Source organism: Amblyomma mixtum, chromosome 10, assembly GCF_055824585.1.
Source record: "Amblyomma mixtum isolate Tamu chromosome 10, ASM5582458v1, whole genome shotgun sequence".
Lineage (NCBI taxonomy): Eukaryota > Metazoa > Arthropoda > Arachnida > Ixodida > Ixodidae > Amblyomma > Amblyomma mixtum.
In genome coordinates this window covers 185,632,190-185,645,279 of record NC_143021.1, presented here as the reverse complement: position 1 = coordinate 185,645,279, position 13,090 = coordinate 185,632,190, and the positions used below count along the sequence as shown (strand labels likewise).

At 44.0% G+C, this 13,090-nt stretch overlaps 1 long non-coding RNA gene across 1 annotated transcript; it reads right to left on the bottom strand.

Moving 5' to 3' along the window:
• Nucleotides 1-9,309: 9,309 nt before the first annotated feature.
• Nucleotides 9,310-12,894, bottom strand: LOC149327945 (uncharacterized). Its single transcript, XR_016286277.1, has 3 exons — nt 12,862-12,894; nt 10,632-10,774; nt 9,310-9,435 (listed from the first exon to the last, which is right to left on the bottom strand). It is a non-coding gene; the product is annotated as an uncharacterized LOC149327945 (long non-coding RNA).
• Between the last annotated feature and the right edge of the window lie 196 nt (nt 12,895-13,090).

Genomic DNA, 13,090 nt, shown 5'->3' with positions numbered 1-13,090 from the left:
CCACATTTCCTTCCTCACGAGGAAACTGAATCATCTGAAGAGTGGAGCTAAACAGAAGATTTACAGGAAGTGTTCGAAGAATCCTAATGCGCATTCAAAGAAAATACAACTTCAAAGTATTTTACGAAGCAAGCAGAGAGTACGAGGTTCACACTGAAGAAATAAGGAACACGGGCCGATCCAAGGCACTCAACTGAAATTTTAAACCGGTGACATAATGTCTGACGACGAAGCTGCTACAAAAATATAGCAGAAAAAACAGAACCAAAATAGCATACATGTTACAGAGCGGAGTATCTCGGGCTCTGTCTTTTTTAGGATATTAACCTTCGGACATGGTGCCACTAACATGAGTTCAGTTGTTACGCTGCGATGTGGTTTATCTTTCGTGTTTTATTAACTGTGTATCTTCGGTCATGCTTTACTCTTCACAATGCTTCTGAGCCAACTATTCTGAATTAATGCAATGTAAAGCAGCGCTTTTAAACGAAGACAGCTGCTGAAAGGTCGTATAAGGCTGCACTGGAAGCTGTCCGGGGACAGCTAGCCTGCATGAGCACTCTGGAACTCTTTGTAGTTTGAGAACATTTTCTTAGTGGAGTGCTGTCAAATTGGCTCATGAAGTTGAAGAAACCTTATTTTCTAGAATGAAGTTGGAATTTAATTCAGGAGATCCCTGACAATGTTTTTTTTAATTCCAAGTTGTTCGAACATTATTGGAACTGCAAAATTGGTGCAGGTGTAAAAATTTATTTGTGTCCTCTTTCACATAGTACAACCCTCAAAGCTAAAAACTGAATCCATGTGAACGTGTCTGCTGCTGGCTAAGTTCTGAGGCATACTGGTGGCTGAGGAATACTGGCGGCATCTCAGTTCAATGTTCAACCTTACATTGAACTGTTCAGCGCCAGTCCTGTTGGATGTGTGTCTCTTGTGTCCCCGTCTTTTTGCGCTGCTCTTACCTTCCTTAACATGAACCACCGACTAGCCCATACAAAACTTTTGTTGAACCTTACGTTCAATGCTGCTCTTTATATTAAGTGTCTCATCATGTCTTAGTTGCGTGCGTTTAAGGAGCTGGCCATACGAACAATTCCTTTTGGTCCCCTATTGTGGAGAGGAAAAAATCTGCAAATGTTAGTTTTTGTTATATACACCATATTTACTTCTCAGCATCTATTCGGGAGGCTGGTCATGTCGGCAATGCCTTGTTGTACAGCACTGACGGCGGGCAAACAATGAAATATTTGAGTTCGCAACCCGGAATGCCAAATAAGACTCCTGTCTTCAAATTTAAGCAGCGCTAACTTTTAAGACTTATACACAGAGGACATGACAGGACGGGCGCACGTTTTTGTAGAACATATAAGAAAATACGACTGTGAGCGCATGCGCATCTACTACTGACCACAGAAGGAAAGGCCAAGAAACGGCATGGGGGGCAAGACTAGAGTGAGGTCGGTTTCTTTCTTCTGAAAGATGACAGCAAAAGAAGATTAAGGTGAGCAGAACGCATTTCGTCCCTTATTTTCAAGCAATCTGAATTCGCTGGCATGCAGAGAGACAGAGGTGGTTCTGTCACACATGTCGCCTCTTGACTTGATAAAAAATCCTTCGGATAATTCCCGAGGTAATCTATATTTGCCCCTGGTTAGAACTTTGATCTTGTCAAACCGTTGCTCATAGTTCTGATCGTTTAGGTCCTTGCAGGAACGGCATAAGGTGATTAGATTCAGGCATGAGTCTGATGCGTTTCCCAAACTTCGTTCGTATTTTCTTATATGTCGTATTTTCTTATATGTTCTGCGAAAAACGTGTTCAATAAACAGTTGGAGTCAGCGCCCGTCCTGTATAGCAGCCCGTCCTGTCATGTCCTCTGTGTTCGTCTTAAACGTTAGCGCTGCTTAAATTTGAAGAAAAGAAAATGCGTACCAACTAGCCCCGCAACGTGTTTTACTAATACTCCTGTCACAGGGGCATTTTGAAACACTATAGTGTCCAAACCCTTCGATATTCTCGATAGCTGTCGAACTCAAAGGAGGTATGCCGCTGTTACAGTGCAAACTCGATCGGCTTCCAGAGGATCCATCATCTTCTAGGAGGTTGATGTTTCGCCACCACCGCCGCTAATTACATATAGGCCATGCTAGCAGCTAACAATCAAGTGTAAAATGAAGCGATTAAGAAAAATCTGTTTATTATCACAACAAAACTTGAAATGTACCTCTTTGTCTTGGAAAACCTGTAGTGGCATTCATGCGCTTCTCAGGAAGCTAGTATTGGATATTTTTCTATCGCTGGCAGCTTTGGAAATATCCGTAGTGCAGTGTTTTGCCATACGGCGTGCACTTTTCTCGGGAAATTAGAATTTTAATTTTCAAGCTACATATTTTTCATAGATGATACTGCTCTGATTTTATTCAGCAACAAGTTGCTGCGAGCGCTCCCTCGTTAGAGAGTGCGCGCAGCCGCAGATAGACGGACCTGACAATTTCCATAGAGTTCCGCGCTGCTCCCTTGGCTTGATAGACAACTGACTCGAAAAGCATGAGAGATGCCCGTGTAGCACAGCTCAGCTGGCCTTTGAACCGATATACTATCGGTTCGAGAGACTCCGAGATGACTTTGTAAAAGGGGTATTAGGCTCACAATTTGTTTTCACGATGGTTGAAGTGCCAGCAGTGAATTCCGATTTCCAATTCCAAGAGTCACTCCTAAAAGTGACAGAAACAAAGTGGGCCGGCAGCGCATATAGTAGAACAGAAACATATCATGTTCCCCATCCATAGAATGGTTCGGTGCATAATATGGATAAAAATAGATTTAAAGACTGTTGCCAGACGATGAGCAATGTACTATAGTGATAAGAAAGTCAATTTGTGAAGCTTAATGAATGCTAATATGTCTCTTTCGACAGTCGTGTGGTGCACATCGCGTCGGCCGCCGTTTCTCCCCACGGGCCCATCGTTTTCCAGCCGTTCGGCCGACGGCGGCATCTCCCATCTTGGCCTCCCCGCCTTCTTCCTTGCTCGTGCCACCAACGACGCCCGGTCTCGTGGGACCCCATCGTGGGACCCTCTTGGCCATGCTTCACCGCAGCCCTCTCAGCGGCTTCTTAGGGGTCCCATTTCCCTACCTCCCCTCTGCTCCCTACATCTGCGACTGCCACGACGAGTGCCTCGTCTTCGGCTTGCTTCACGCGCCTCTACGTGCTCGCTGGGCTGCAACCTGCATCGCTCGTCCTGCCGTGCTATTTAGTCCTGCGAAGGAGGGCCGGCTGTGTACGCCCTGCTCCTTTCCCAGGCAGCTAGGGGCGTTCATTTTGTGGATTTCCGGACTGCCCCAAACAGCTCCTCGGAGCGTTCAGACGGAATTCGGTGCTTGAGGTGCTGGGTGCTTTCCGGTATAGGTGCAGTGACGCTCGTGAGCTGTGTGGTCAGAAGTGATTCCTGTGCGTGCCGAGACGGTGGTGTGTGCAGACGTGTCCACCGGCTTGGCGCCGTGGATGCTCCAAGCTGCCATTGCAACCGCTAAGCCGTAATGGATAATACTTGTGCCGCGGCTTATCGTCGCAGGGTGGCTCTGGACATAGCATACAGCGTCCCCGTCTTGTGCGAACTTACCTCCCTGGATTATGCCGCGTAACACCTCAGGTGAAATCTCGACCCTGGTATAATTCTTCCTCGACCCCCAGGAACGCGGGCAATTTGTTGCTATACTGTGTTACTGTTATGCCTACTGTAGCTGTAGAATTCATCATGTGAAATTATTACTCCGGCGCTTGCTCACACGCTCCCAGACATCAGAAGGTTCAAGAAAACTCTGAGAGCAGAGTACACAAAAACATACGTCCCTAAGTAGGTATACTTTTGGTCATTTCCTCGATATGTCCTAAATGGGTGTAAAAATTATTTCTAGAGGCTATATTTCAAAACCTCGCTGTAGGCATCCAAAACATTCTCTCAGCACACATGACCAGTTCCTAGAAGAATAAATACTCCCATTACTGCCGGAAAACACCTCCCTTGGTGGGCATAAACTGTTTATTATCTTCGGCAGGAATAACATAACTTCCAGAAACGGAATGTGCGTGGTGACAAGCGATTTTAAGCCCATGTAGGCTTCTCGGCACTTTCGTACTTCGTGTGTACTGAAATTTAGTGGTATCTCTTTTTTTGTACCTTCCATCGACCTTAATATTTTCCTCCAATTAAGAATTCTCTGATACAACCCTCAACTAATCTAAATGAGTTCTTTAAAAAGAAGCGATTAGAAATGTAACTTATATATAATGCAAATACATATTGTTCTGTGTAATTCAAGTCACCTGCCACTTGATAATGTAGCTGTAGTATTCATTGTCATTATGCATTCAAGCATGGGAGGGGTATCCGACACAGATGCCTGCTGTTTGCAGTCTCTTTTGTGGAGGGAATTGCATTTATTTAGAAATATTTTACTTTATAGCGTTACTAGACCAGTATTTAAAGCGGTATGCTGAGTGTGGTGCTGCTTATACAGGGTGTTAGACATAAAATAATCTCCAATTTTTAAAACTGGACATTTAGCGTTATTAAAGCGTTTTTTTCACACGGCGCCGCTACCGATGTAGCCCATCATAGTGCCGCTAAGACATGCTAATTAGTAGTCTGATTAACAATTTGGCTCGTTAGCTTTTAACTGTCTCGATCTATACTTTGTTACTGTATGTATTCTTATTACTCAGAGGCGCGTATCCCATGATAAAATAGTACACATATCAGTTTTAGCAATTTGAAACAGCAATTACCCTGTGCGCTGTGGCTCAACAAATTTCGTCCGTATGGCGCCAAAATTCTTGTTTTTAAAGGCATTGCTGGCAAAGCAAACCCTCTAGTGCATGTAACTCATCGAAATAGCCAATAACCAGTGGGGCACAGGGCTATGAGCAACTGCGCTTTCTAAAATGTAAAAACTGACATGGATATTACTTACGGTGTACTGCACACCTTTCAGTAAATAAGGAGACTAAACAGCAATAGTTATAGCTAGAGATTTTTATTTTTCGGAAGTTTGGCGGACTGTTTTCGATTTATATTTCTGATTGCAAAATTAGTTTTTTTTCTCCAACAATATTCTTTTCTACTAATTAACTACGGACTTTCGTCAGTGACTTAGTATGGCAATTTTGTGTGGTTAAAAGGACCTAAGAGTGAATCGGGGCATTTTTTTCAGCTTAAACGGTTGCATTTTGTAGTAATTATTATATTTTTCAGCAATTTCTCACTTTCATTGCGCTTGCAAAAGCAATTGCTTTCGTCCCAAAAATGTAACGTAAGTTTAATTAGACATCCCTCAGACTAGAACACAAGGGACAGTTTACTTCTAAGAACGTGCTAGGCCAGTTTTCTTTGGGTTCTCGTGTTGGGTTGAAAGAGAGGGCGGGGCATCACGTGGACTGCGCGTTGATGGCAGCGATGGAACTGCGACTGAACTGTCCCGGTAACAGAAACACAATATTTTCATGACGACCACGCATGGTTTCCTCTCAGTGCCCTAGATGCAATTTATCAAACTATTTATCTGATTAACTGCTCTAAGCGGGTGATGATAGTGAAGGAGCAGTGTTTAGCTAGTAGGCGGAAATGATGTGGTGCACCTCCGCGGTGGATCAGTGGCTATGCCACTCGGCTGCTGACTCGAAAGACGCGGGTTCGGCCGCGGCAGCAGCGGGGGAATTTCGATGCGGGCGAAATTTTAGAGGCCCGTGTACTGTGCGATGCCAGCTCACGTTAAAGAAGCCCAGATGGTCGAAATTTCTGGAGCCCTTCATTACAGCGTCCCTCATAGCATCAGTCGAATTGGTACATTAGAGCGCCATAAAAAAAAAAAAAAAAAAACACTATGCGGTACTTCCCGGTCTGCACTAGCATGTAAACAACCGGAAATGCATCAAATCACAAAACTGTGGAGCATATGCAACAATACCACCACCTCAGCACGCCCTTCACTTATGCATTGTAAATTTCAAATTTGAGTATTACTTTTACTCAAAAGCCAGCTAGCATTGCCTTTCGTGCCAAGATTTTCAAAAACTAAATTTGGCTTACTTCACCTGTTTTTGTTTTAGTTTACAGTGACAGGTAACCGAAAAGGTAACCTATTTACTGTTAAAAAGTTACCACTCATAACTAGCCAACCATCCTACTAGTTTTCACATCATAGCTGTATTCTGATGCGCAACCCTGTTGACAATTGTGTGCCATACAGCGGTCTTCTAATTCAAAAAGTTTCTTCTGAACAGTGGATTTATTAAGGGGTCACGGAGACCAACGTACGCAGCGGTCAGGTCGCAGCAGGACGGCAGAACCAGCCGAAGGAAGCAGCTCTAGCACGAGACTCGCGCCCGAACCACCAGCGATGACGACGAAGTGCGCCACTGCGGAGTCGTCCTCTTCTTATTCATACAATGGCCCCGGCGAGAAGGAATAGCCATCCTGGCGACTAACGGCGCAGAGACGACAAGCGGGTTGTAGTACAGTTTGAGGCGGCTTACGTGGACAACCTCGCGACCGCGACGGCGGTGGTCCTAGGAAGGTGTAACTGGCTCAATGAGGTATTTGACAAGACACGAACGTTGGATGACGCGATAAGGGCCATGGTACTTGATGCAGAACTTGCTGTCGGCAGGAACCCAAAGCCAAACGAGGGAGTCGGTTCTAGAAGGTCACAGCAGGCCTGGCCTTGTCGTGCAGGTCTTTGCGGTATCCTTGGGTGTCGGAAGTCAAGGTGCGGGCCAGCTGACGGCACTCTTCAGCCTTGCGGGCAATGTCCGTGATAGTCGTGTATTAAGAATGATCGGGCCGGTAGGGTACACTGTAAAAAAATTTGCTCAAGTTTACGTAGAAACCTGGAGGCAATGCGTTGCCGAGCACTTTCCGCAATTCATAAACGGTCACTTTGAGAAACACGGCAAGTCCTTATGAAGGACTCAGTGCGTACATCAACCGTAAAAAGAAATTAGTTTACGTATTCCTACGTTTAACTCTTTCGGACCCTTCTCTGTGTACTCATACGTAAGCCAACCGTAAAAAATTTGTTTACGTATTCTTACGTTTAACCTCTCTTGGACCTTTTTTCCGTGTACTCAAGTGATGCGGCTTGTCGCCAATGGCTTGAACAAAACTTTAAAGCCAGACGACCATACTGGCAAGCCCTCTGAAGTCATACTTGCACTGCTTGTGCATGGTGCGGCCAGAATGATGGCATGGAGTGTTAGGTTGAATATAAGCTGTCAACCGCATACAGATTCTTAATTTGTGTAACTGATCAACTTGTCTTGACTCACGTTCAATCATGTACAATAGCAGTCCAGGTGGAGAAGAAATGAAGTACTATTACACAAGCTCTTCCTTTATGCACGTTGTGCATTGCGTACATACAAAGCATGTGGCTTAGAATGAAAGAAGAGTGTTTGGGTGAGTAAAGGCACATACGTTTTATTTTCATGACAAATTGCATACATTGTACGTCTGCATATTGATGTCAGATTCATCTGAAAAGCATAAGAAAGACCTCACTTAGCAAACACAATCAAACTATTCACTATTGACCAACTGGCTTTTGTAGGGCCTTGCAAAAATATTTAATGAGACCCAAACCATTACGTTTCATTGACCAAATACACTTTTTCTTTATAGGAAAGAAAGTAAAATCCACAGGACCAGGAAAAAACACACAATGTGCTTACCTGGACAACACTGTGTGCATGAATGCCCTGAGCTGCCGAAAAGAAGGTAGCTCAGGATGGGTGCCAAAAACAATTCAATGCAGATACCTTCTTGCTGTCCATAGTACTCACTGCAAATCTTAGTGAGCAAGGAACAATGGCAACATCTTAGTATGGCCGAAAACTTGCCCACAAGCAATGTGCAAGTGCACTTCCCCAAGTCTCATGCTCGCTCACAGCTTCCATTATCTCAGCACGGGCAAGAAAATGTACAGATCTCCGATTTCGAATGAAAATGCAGTCATAGATACCGGTCACTGCCCACTGAGGTATTCCAATAAGTCTGCAGTACGCCTTACAAGGAGCGTATCCTCATGCTTTCAGAATGGGCTCTTTACAGGAATCTAACCAAATTCTGTTGCCATGTGGATCTTAATTTGTACTTGTTAACGTTTTGTTTGCCCAAGTCCGGCAAATGAATCACATAGCGCCAGGATCGAAATGAACCAAAAAGATGAAGTGTCCTCATGTGTCTGGTGCAAAAAAGGGCTAAAACGTGAGTCTTTCTGCTTCTTCATCAGCTGTGAAATGTTCTTTATTCCTGCTGCTTCGCACAGCCTCAAAGTCTCTTTTTGTCTTTTTGCAAAACCGTTCTATATCAGCAAAACATCTCCCTCACAAACATTTCAGCACCCATGAAGAAGCAGAAATACCCACGTCTTAGGCATTTTTTCACAAAATACATAAGGAAGGCTCGTCTTTCTGGGCCATTATTTCGAAAAGGTCCATGTGGCAACAACCTTTGGGACATTTTCTGCAAAGAGCACTATAAGTTCTGAAGCCTGAGAATTCATTCCTCATGAGATGCCTGTTGATACGACAGGATACCTCAATGATCTGTTACTGGGGCCTGTGAGTGCACTGGCACTAAAATCAAGGATGTGTACCTTTCCTCGCCACGTGCTGCAACAATGTATGTTGTGAGCAAAAGCATTAAAGGTATCGAAGGACTGTGCTTCCAGCTTGCTTGTGGAGGGAAGCGCAAGAGTCTGGCCATGCTCAGCTGTAACCTTTGCTGCTTGTTCATTGAGTTCTGCAGTGAGTACTAGGGACAGAAACAAGGCACCTGAATCAGCTCGTCTTTGACACCCATCCTGCGTGACCTTCTTCTCGTGCAACATAGCAGGCAACTCCATAAGGTCCTTCATGCACATGGTGTCATTCGAGTCAGTATGTTGCATCAGCTATTTCTTCCCAGTCGTGTGGTTTGTGTTATTTTCTAGACATTATTTAAGAAATTACTACTTAATCATCCACTTCCCGAAGACAAAGTGCTCGACAGGGCAGTTCCACATGATGTGCAGCAACCTATCTATTTTCTCATACGTCAGAGGCACTTAGCTATCAAGCAGTGCTTACTGTATTCAGCAGTGAAGTGTACATGCGAGATATCATTTTCAAGTTCTCGCAGTGGCATCTCATGCAAGAATATCGAAATTCTCTTCAATTTGTGCTGATATTTTTAAGGATACGCACCCTTATTAGGTAAAAACAAAAGCTGGTCACATACGAAACAGCAGAAGCAGAGCACCAAGGTACTCACCAATTGCTTGAAGAGCTGTCTGCCAGTTCTCGTAACATCCCAAATATGGGTACTTTTGAGTGCACTCCTGTCAATGTCTTCATCACGTCAAGCCACTCCAGCATTTCGGTCGAAAGATTTCCCTCTAAAAAAAGGAGTTTGTTTTGTTAGACTGGTCATATTTAATTTTACTTTGCACTAGGTACATGGCATTTTACTGCCCTAGACTAAACAATACCAATCATGAATCTCCTTTTGAATTTTGTCATATATGATCACAAAATTTGGTGTATGCGATACATTCTTATAAATTCTGATCAAAATAAAGCTGACATAGTTAAGTATCATTTCTAGAAATGTGGTATCAAGGAAGGAGGCTAACCAGATAACCTGTATGAATGTTTTTAGATGGATGCAAGAGTCGGCACTCTAGCATACAAAATGTAAAGGGTCATCCACTCTTACTGCGAACACATGGCCGCTCTTTTCAGACAGCTACTGCAAGTGACACAGCCGCTCATCGCAGCAGTGTGGCGCTGGAGAAGAAGCTGAATGTGGTGTTTCGCCTCATCTGCCACTTCGTTTCGATGGCCTTCCAATGAGCCTTTCAAAGAGCACAGCCATGCGCTCGCGTGTTCGCACTAAGAGTGGATGACCCTGTACAATATGGCAGGTTTCATCTTCTAACATGTAACTTCATGCTCCAATCACGATCTAATTATGCAAAAAAAAAATTCAATCTTCCATTCTGCATAAAGGAAAAAATCCTATGGGCTCTGTTCACAAGCCTCTGCAAGTACACGCGAACTGTGCACGTTTAGCATTCAGTTTTGATAGCTTTGATCTCTATATGACATCTTGTACTATAAAAGAAAAAAAAATGAAATTAATTTTTCATATTGCCTGAGCTACTGAGGAGGTACAGAATATAAATGCAAAATGCCTTTTGTCCCTGCATAAAATTGTTAATACAGATACAGCTGTGCTTAACTGAAAGAACTATTGTGCAGAACTGGGCTATTTGGCATTAATTCGCTGAAGCCAGAAAATGTGTGTAAAATATAGAACGTCCTAGTTCTTTCTCGTTCTTGTGTTCATTTTTGCTACTCGTTTCAACAAACCAAGGCTGAAAAAGCATTAAAAGAGGGCCATGCAAAATAGTATAAGTGTAGCAATTCATACGCCTTTATAATGTGGCCATATATCATTATGTTATAGCCAGAGAACCATATCTATTCACCATGCCGGAGCACTGAAAAAAGGTGAAAGAAGTACTAAACGAAGGTTTGCTAATCCCCTAAGCACGTCGCAGAAAAAATGAGGCTGGGTGTGATGTCTCACCTCTGTAGAAATCCAAGTCATGACATTTGCTTCCCCCATGATGAAGGCTCAGCACATAATAAGGCGACAGAAGGTTTGTCAAAAGGATCCATAAATACTGCTTCCTGCTCATAAGACAGAGCGGCACTCATTGTAGATTCTACCTGCAATGCAAAAAGCAAAGTTTGTTTGAGTGGACTAAACTAGAAAAAAAGCATAAAATATCTATGGCCAAATGTCTGAACTGAAAGAAATCGAGGGTATTGTAATAGTGAATATGTTAATATATCGCATGCAAGACATGCATGATATTCAACTCAGCTACCATTGGCTTAGCTACTATCTTGTACATTATTATCACAAAAATACTGATATAGTACTATCAGCATTAGTAGTAGCAGTGAAGATTTCATGGAAATAAAGGAAGGGACTTAGTGTTGGCTGTCATTTTCCCAGCAGGCACCGGACCAATAGTTAGTGCAAAGGAAACAGGAGAAATGGCCGAAGAGAGGACCAGGAGGAAGGCAGATAGCATAGGAGGACATGGAGGACATAGGATACAACAGGAAGGCAAGGCTTGCATAAAGCAAAATTAAGACATTAGTAAAGATGTACAAGACCAACCACATCACTGTACAGAGTGGAAGACTTTCATTAACCATATTTAGCTCACAATGTGCTCTCATATATCCTTGTCGTAAAATTGGTAATTATTAATACCATAACTCAAGGAGTGAAACCAATACAGGGGTGAAGGGCAGTGAATTAGCCATGGGCGTGATGCTTGTGCCTTCCTAGCAGGAGACAGATTGATGATTCAGTTGAATATCAGGTCTCAGATACTAATAGTTCAATATTAGCAGCTGCACATTGTTTCACGCACCCTTCTAAAACATATGTGCAGCATTTTTCACAAGACAGTGCATGCTTCAGTTGGGGTACCTGCTGGGAGAGTAGTGTACAGTCAGGCTGGAATGAAATATGAGCCACGTGGATGAACAAGACAAATTATTTTGCCTGTGTGCTTTCAACTGCAGTATACAGCTAGCCTAATTCATGTTTCAGGGTAAAGAATCTACTGAAGTACTCATTTACAAGCCTTTTCTAAATGAATATCTCGCTGTAAAGTAGAAAAGTACGACATATGTGTGTTTGCATTTCATTCCGCCCTGACTGTACATGCAGAACATGTCTGTAATAAGTATTATCATCAGTGATGGCTGTTACTTCTAACACTAAGCATATAAGTGAAACCTCCAAGCCCTCCTTGAAGGCAAGAGTCTATGCAGACAAGGTGCTAAACACGCTTTGAAGTATGTAGATTTGATATTCAGCATGGCAAATACTGCTACATTAATAGCGAGCACTCCAGGTCAATACACGGTGCCTTTGAAACTTCTTGCCTAACATTTGCTCACGAAAATGCAAAACGCATGCAAAAGTGCAATCTGTAGGCACAATTCATGCTGTGCAAGCAACAAGAAAAAAAAATGAAGGCAATGCTGTGATGCTTTTTCAGTCATTCAAGTGTAAAAATGATAATGCATGCTGGCTGATGTTGCTACTTTAACAATGAAAAATAGCGGCTACTGCTCACTTACAACAAACGCTTTCTCTGAGCAAACAATGAAATAAGCAATGCCAGTCATGCAGCCTCTAGTCATTCCTTTTACGAAGACAGCCTTTAATGCATTTGGAATGCAAGCCTCCCCGCCAGTGCAGCGACACAAATACACGGAGGTTCGAATGCCAACGATATAAGAGTTAATTTACCACGTCGTCATTATAACGTAAACGATTCACACGCGCTCTGCACCAGGCCGCCAGTCAACGCCAATTCTTTGATCACGTACTGCCTTGATGCGGTATGTACATGATAGTTTGCACCGAGTGTGCGACGCTACCAAAAAACACGAGCAAGCAGTGTATCCAAGTGTGCGCAAAGCAGATGTAGCCAAGCACATGCAGCAGCCGATGAGCAACCTAGATTATGAACACGGGCGCACTAAGGCGCGCGTGAAATGGAAAGGAGCGCGACAGGCGCGCACGCCGAAGGTCCCTCTTGAAAACAATACAGCACGGCGATAATCCAGGCGACGATAGCTGAAGCAGGCTGAAGGTGCGCGCGGAGCACAGCACGGACAAAATCCGACGACGCAGAAGAGTGCGCTGAGAACATGTCGAGAAGAGAAGAAGAAGAAGAACCGCGGCAGAGGCATGGGGAGGGAGGCGAGCGCTTCGAGAGACCTACCGCCATGGCCGACGTTGTGTCGGGCAGCCGGACACCCGGCAGGAAGAAGAACCACTCGGGCCACTACAGGAGCTGCGGTGAAACGTTGTCGGCGTAAGACGCGCGCAAAAACAGTTGAGGGTTACTCTGGTTGCGCGTGGAACGAAGACTGGAACGACGAAAGTGGCGCAATGGCTGGCGTACGCCGGCGTGGACCACAAAACAACCACCGGCCACCGCCAGCCAAACA